This window comes from Penaeus monodon, chromosome 9 (assembly GCF_015228065.2).
Source record: "Penaeus monodon isolate SGIC_2016 chromosome 9, NSTDA_Pmon_1, whole genome shotgun sequence".
Classification (NCBI taxonomy): Eukaryota; Metazoa; Arthropoda; class Malacostraca; order Decapoda; family Penaeidae; genus Penaeus; species Penaeus monodon.
In genome coordinates this window covers 38,761,381-38,768,299 of record NC_051394.1, presented here as the reverse complement: position 1 = coordinate 38,768,299, position 6,919 = coordinate 38,761,381, and the positions used below count along the sequence as shown (strand labels likewise).

General features: G+C 35.6%; 3 non-coding genes across 3 annotated transcripts; all 3 read right to left on the bottom strand.

Moving 5' to 3' along the window:
• Window positions 1–1,267: 1,267 nt before the first annotated feature.
• On the bottom strand, window positions 1,268–1,340 carry Trnar-ucu. The gene has a single exon. It is a non-coding gene; the product is annotated as a tRNA-Arg (tRNA).
• Window positions 1,341–2,078: 738 nt separating this feature from the next.
• Trnar-ucu lies at window positions 2,079–2,151 on the bottom strand. Its single transcript has one exon. It is a non-coding gene; the product is annotated as a tRNA-Arg (tRNA).
• A 2,122-nt stretch (window positions 2,152–4,273) lies between these two features.
• On the bottom strand, window positions 4,274–4,346 carry Trnar-ucu. The gene has a single exon. It is a non-coding gene; the product is annotated as a tRNA-Arg (tRNA).
• Window positions 4,347–6,919: the final 2,573 nt, after the last annotated feature.

Here is a 6,919-nt window from a genome sequence, read left to right as displayed (position 1 = left end):
AACAGTTAATAAAAATTTGGGACCCCCCCCTTTCGTCAAAAAATAATGATACGGATTTAAAAATTTTTTTCCTTGAAAAATTGGGGGTTTTCCGTGAATGTGAAGAATACATTCCTGCCTTGCCGAGATAGTATGTGGTCTTGGACTAAATTAGACGCAAAATAATCAAAGCAGGAATTTCAATTTCTAGGGAATAAAGAGGTCGAATAAAGTGATATAATAAATGTGAAATGGGAAGACACAATTAGGTTAATTATTCCTCGTAACTAAGTAAACCTTGATAGTTTCCCTTTTTCATTTTAGCCGTAGTAGGCAGATAGGTTACCCCTTTTGGTAGGGTCGGCAATTGCTTTGTGTTTGTTTTATGCTAGTAATTTATTTTGCGTGATATTAAAGGTAAGATTAGTTGATCGGAGAGATAGGAGAAGCTGGATTTTTTTTTTTTTGTCTTCCCTCACTCTCCTTTGTTTTAATTAATAATAACATTTGAATGATTTAGTCCTTTGATTGTGTTCTTAGTTATTCACATAAACAGACGATAACTGCAGAAGCAATCTCCTTAACAATTATCATTTTGCTCTGTTTGTTGAGGAAAATTGCAAATGGATGCTAAAGTGGGAGCAGTTCATGGAAAACACTAATCCAAAAGTCTATTTTACAGTACCAAAATCATAATTTCACAACTAATCTTGTGAATGATTTCAGCAGTAATTGGCTTTCTCATCTTGAGTACAATGGCAGAAGTCAAACGGAAATTAAAGAGATAACCAAAGTGCCAGGGCAGTATATTCAAAATATGTAGAGTATAGAAGATTTTTTTTTCATAATATCCCGGTAGAAACAATGTTATAATCATGTATTAAAGATAACTAAGAATGATTCTTCAAGAGTTAAGCCTGTAAAAAAAATGCAATTGTCAATAAGATTTTTTCAAAGTGTTCACTAAGACAGATCAATTATTCTTTGAGCCTTTGGGAAGGTTAGGGTAAGGTAAGGACCAAACAATTTTGGTCCTTACCCTCAATTTTGGATATTTCTTGTAATGTTGGCTCTCTTTCATGAATAATGTATTCATATTAATTGGTGTACTTGTTAATTTGGAAAGCAGATACATATAAATGAGTTTCTGGACTTGATTCTTAATATTGGTGGAATGGAGTAACAATTGAAGAAATTGCAACAGAAGAATTGAGAGAATGAAAGCATCAAGTGGTATGGTAGAGTGACATTTCATTTACGATGTATATGTGCATGAAAAACCTATGTACACCCTCAATGGGACTCGAACCCATGACCTCTGGATTAGAAGTCCAGCGCGCTTTCCACTGCGCCATGAGGGCCTATTTATCTATATGGATTTGATTGATAATTTTATTAGATTAATTATCTCAAACACTACAATTTATTGACAAAATATATAGGACAACCATTCAGTTAAAGCAATACATGAAATAAACGAAATGAAATCCTTTGACCTGTTGACTGAGCCTTGTAAATTTAATTTTGCATATTTTGCTTACAGGATACTCAGGATTGTCACGATTCGTGAAATAAGAATTGTTATGTGTAGTACATTACAGGTACGGCTTCATTTTGCAGAAATACAAGAGTTAAATTCAACACATAAACGTAGCAATTCAAAGTACATTGCCCATGGGTTTCATATTCAGAGTGGCATAAAAGATCAGTTATTCTCTGATGGAGCACTTTCCTATTCATTGTAAATTCCTGACAGCTTTTGTTTTTGGTAGTGACATATGATTTGCGGAGTAAAATAGGTTATTAGCCGACGTGAAACCCCGTAATTTGCATTTTTGCCCTGTATACATCATTATCTGTAAATCGGATAGCCTAAATATATCAAGTAACCTGAAGATCTATTATCATGAAATAAACAAGATCTGGATTGAGAAGTTTTTCAAGACTCAGAATGTGTACTAATTAGGCAAATTGTTTTCATATATATATTTCTAACTCAATCAATTTAATGCCTCGTGAAAAGATGTTGCATAGAAAATATCAGCACGTGAGATGGTAGAGCGATGTTTCATTTACGATGTGCATGAAAAACATTTGTACACCCTCAACGGGACTCGAACCCATGACCTCTGGATTAGAAGTCCAGCGCGCTTTCCACTGCGCCATGAGGGCCTATTTATTTATATGGATTTGGTTGATGATTGGTTATTATGTAATTATCCCAACCACCACTATTTATATATTTATTGAAACTCAGTGCTTTGACAAAAAAAAAAAAAAAAAAAAAAAAAAAAAAAAAAAAAAAACACTCCATAAGACAAGTATTCAGTTATAGTAATCTATGAAATATCGAAACGAAATCCTGTGCCATGTTTATTGAACTTAGTAAAATTAATCTTGCATATTTTGCATACCGTATACACAGGATTGTCACAATTTATGCAATATTTTTTTATTTGGAGTATATTACAGTTTTGTACTTTTACAAAAATACGTAAGTTAAATTCACCAATTAAACGTAGCAATTCAAAGTACATTGCCCATGTGTTTCACATTCATAGTGGCATATAGATCAGACATTCTCTAATTCTTGGAACTAATGGGGTGCTTGCCATTGTAAATACCCGACAGCTGTTGTGTTGGTAGTGACAAACCATTTGCTGAATAAAATTGCTGCTAGCCGACGTGAACGAGATTTTTGCATTTTTGTTACTGTATACATCGTTATCTGTAAACAGAAAAACGTAAATATATCAAATATTCTGAAGATCTATTACCCCAAAACATATAGGATCACCATTGAGTTGTTCAAGACATATAATGTTTACCAATAAGGCAAATTGTTTCCATAAATATATTTTAGATTAAATCAACTTAAAGCTTATCATTTCAAATTATCTGCCGCGGCAACAGCTAAAATCATTAGCGACGAATACCTTGTTAGATAGAAATATTAAAATATCAAAAACTAAAAATATCTATCAATAAATATCTTACAAATAGCAATAAATATATTAAAAATTAAAGCATAAATATTATGCTCTAAGTGTATAAAATTATTGCATAAACAGTATGCATAATTAAATTTTATTGAAAATATTAGTCTTCCTAAGGAAACTAATAAGACCCTCTATGTCACAATCCTCCCCAATACATTTTTCAGTGTATATGGGGGAGACAAGTACATATGTCTTTGGTCTGAGAATGTTGCACATCTTTCCACTACATGTGCGACCGTTAATGGCTCTTGGCATCCCTCACAAAGTGCTTCACTTTTAGCCATCATCGGCCCATGAGTCAGTCTTGTGTGCCCGATTCTTAGTCTTGTTAATACAACTTCTACTTTTCGGTTGGGATGGATGCTGGTCACCCAACTGCCAAGGTCATCCCTAATCTCTCGCAGTTTGTTTCTAGAGGTATGCTTCCATTGTTCCTTCCATTTATCGCAAAGACAATTCCTGATGTTGGGTTTCAGGTCGGTGTGTGGGAGAGGAAAACGAACATCACAGGGCTGAGCGGCAGCTGCCTTTGGGCCCTTTGCCGATCAGCTCGCTCATTCCCACTGATACCAACATGGCAAGTACAGTGCAAGCCAATCTGAACTCCCTCACTACTGGATGTGATGAGTTTAAGCTCTTGGTTGCTTGCAAGGCACTACGAGAGTCGCAATATATTACAATAGAATGGTTCATAAGATCTCTAGTCATCTTAACTGCTGCAAGGATGGCATGTAACTGCAGTGAAGATCGAGGCTGCTAGAGAAAGACTGCCAAATGCAGTCTTTCTTCTGCTTACTGCTACAAAGCCCACACCATTTTCAGATTTCGAACCATCTGTATATAATTGCATCTGATCCATGGTACTTAGAAGTGTAATGAAATCTCTCTCTGACTTCTGCTTCGGATCTGACGCGTCAACAGCTAAGGTCCTTAGCGGCGAATACCATGTGGCATTAGAATGATATAATATTTAAGACGCTTAAAAAATCCATCCTTAAATAATAATTTATAAAATAATAGATATTTAGAAGGCGGCAGCCTAATCCTACGTCAGCAATACCGTCTCCGATGATCCTCTGCTTACAGCTAGTTTATCTTCCATGCTTATTGAATAGTGCACTTGTTTGGTGGGACTATGAATTTAGTTTTGTGGAATCAGACAAAGGATGCGTTTATATCATAATGGTTCTTTTATTCTAGATGAAAATAAATTGAAACTGAGTGATGCGTCACAAGAAGATAAGAGTAAGGTTTTATTTACCTTGTTTAATTCTATATATGTAAGTTAAAACTGTCACCCTCAATGGGACTCGAACCCATGGCCTCTGGATTAGAAGTCCAGCGCGCTTTCCACTGCGCCATGAGGGCTCATGCAATACATATAATATAGATAATAAATGAATGACTAAAGAGTCACAATTATTTATACATTAATAAAACAAATAGTCTCTTCCGATGATATAAAAACAATTTTTTTCAGTGAAACTATTTAATATTACTTATTCTATTTTTAATTACCTAAACGAAATACATCGACCAGTCTATTAAAACAAGGGTTAAAGCAATTAAATGTTTTCCAAACTTTGAACCTGTGATTGCCACTCTTATTTTTTTAACCCTTATTTGCATGTGGTTGCGTGTGCCTAAACAGTGTTTTTTTTGTGTTCATTACCTTGTTCTCCCAACCAAGTTGCTAAACTATAAATTTGTAGGCTCTCAACAATGGTCGTCGCAATGCACGAACATGACTTCCTCCTGGGCGAAAGAAGTCGCTGCCTTCAAGTTTCAAACGCATTGCTACCAAAGCAAGAAAGTACATACAAGGATTTATCACCAAGCAGAAATAAATAAGAATGATATTACAGATCACAAATAAAGACTCCTTAGTTGAAAATAACTTTCACTTCGAATAAATTCACATCCAAAGGAAGAAGCGGGAGATGTGAAACAAGTAAATCAAAGTATTCGTAAAGATTTCACTTATATGATTTCAATTACAAATCAGAACATTGTCATTTACAATGCGTGTTCTTGTAATACCCAATACACATCAACTTCCGAGTTACCTGAAGCATTAGAGGAATCCAAAGCGTCAACGTTGACTTCACTGACCGTTTTAGCTTAAATGGAGACTGATTTTGAAGGTTAATTTGCCAAAAATGCGGCTTTCGCACACACAAGCCCATGCAAATCAGGGTTTAAAAAATAAAGAGTGGAAACACAGTTTCACTGTTTGGAAAACATTCAATTGATTTTATCCTTGTGTTTAATAAACTGGCCGTGTATGTCGTTTAGGTAAATTTAAGTGGGATAAAAGTTGTACCTAATTCATAACAATATATTTCAGTGGGATATGAAGGATCTTTCCACATGATCTCAGTTAAATCCCCGAAATGATTTGTATATCATCAGTTACTGAAATGATTATTCGTTATAATTTTATTTGCTTTATTAATAAATAAATAATCGTGACTCTCTGGTCATTCCTTTATTATCTGATTTACCACATTGTATAAGCCCTCATGGCGCAGTGGAAAGCGCGCTGGACTTTAATCCAGAGGTCATGGGTTCGAGTCCCATGAGGGTGTACGTAACTGTTTTAACATACAATACTCTTATCGCTCATGACATCAATCACTCGGTTTCGATTTATTTTCATCTGTTTGCCAACATCTAGAATAAAAGAATCATTAAAATATAAACGCTAAATTATCTGATTCCATAAGTACAAACTTTAAAATTCATAGTTCCCACGAAACTACTGCTTTGTTCATTAAAGGCATAACGGTATTGTTGACGTGGGATTAGGGGTGCCATCTATATTTTTTTATGACATTATTATTTTCTAATGATTTATTAAACGTCCTTAAATATTTTACCATTTTAATCCCAAAGCTATTCGCCGTTATTGACCTTAGCGGGAGTAATTTTAAATAATCTATGAATAACTAAGCATCAAGTTCATTGAATCTAAAAATAATAGAAAACGCTTGCCTTATTGGTAAACATTATGTGCTGAACAATCCCCAGTCTGCCTCTGTATATTTTTTTATATAGATCTTGATTTTTTTATATCTAAGTTTTCTATTACAGATAAAAAAATTATATACAATTAAGCTCGTCAAGCCTACTCCTTACAAAACAACAGCTGCCAGGTAATCCCTGACAGCTGTCTATCCAAAGCGTGATAGACAAGTACCCATTGGTTCCAAGAATTAGAGAATGGCTGATCTTATATAACATTGAATATGGAACCCAAGGGAATACGTGCATTGCTCGTTTAACTGTTGAATTAACTTTTTTTTTTTTTTTTTTAACGAGGTAATATACTTCAAATAACAATTCTTATTGATGCGTGTAAGGAAAGCATAGTGCCCACCATGCACAAACAGATTATTGAAAATAGAAATAGTTTCAATCCTTGATTCCACGATTAGACAGAAGGGGAAGGAGAAGGGAGTATAAAGAGAGAAAGGGAAGCAACGCGGTGTGAACGGGCAGGTGATGACAGGTAACCGGAAGCGGAAGGGTCAGATGAGGCGAAGAATAGGCGGTCTATGTGAAGGTAGCCGGATTAAGGGAGAAGGCGGAGGAAGAAACTGAGACTCGAGTTGAGCTTCTCCCTCATTCCTCGTCCTCGGTTGTGAGGTATGTCGAGTTGTTCTCTACCTCATGACCCTGCCCTGTTCTCGGTTTCCTGACGCAGCTGAATTCTCCCTTTCCTTTCAACCGTTTCAAGGTGGAATGGAGGTCGACAAGCTCTCTTTCTGAACTTCCAATTCATCGCTCTGCTGACCACTTCCCTTCTCCATATACAGGAAACCTATGCAGGTGTGTTACAAACACTTCTCATACGGTCTATCCATGTAAAAAGGTGTTGTACATCGCGTTCCACAGAGCCCTCCACATCTATAACCCTCAGCACCTGGATGGAGAGATGA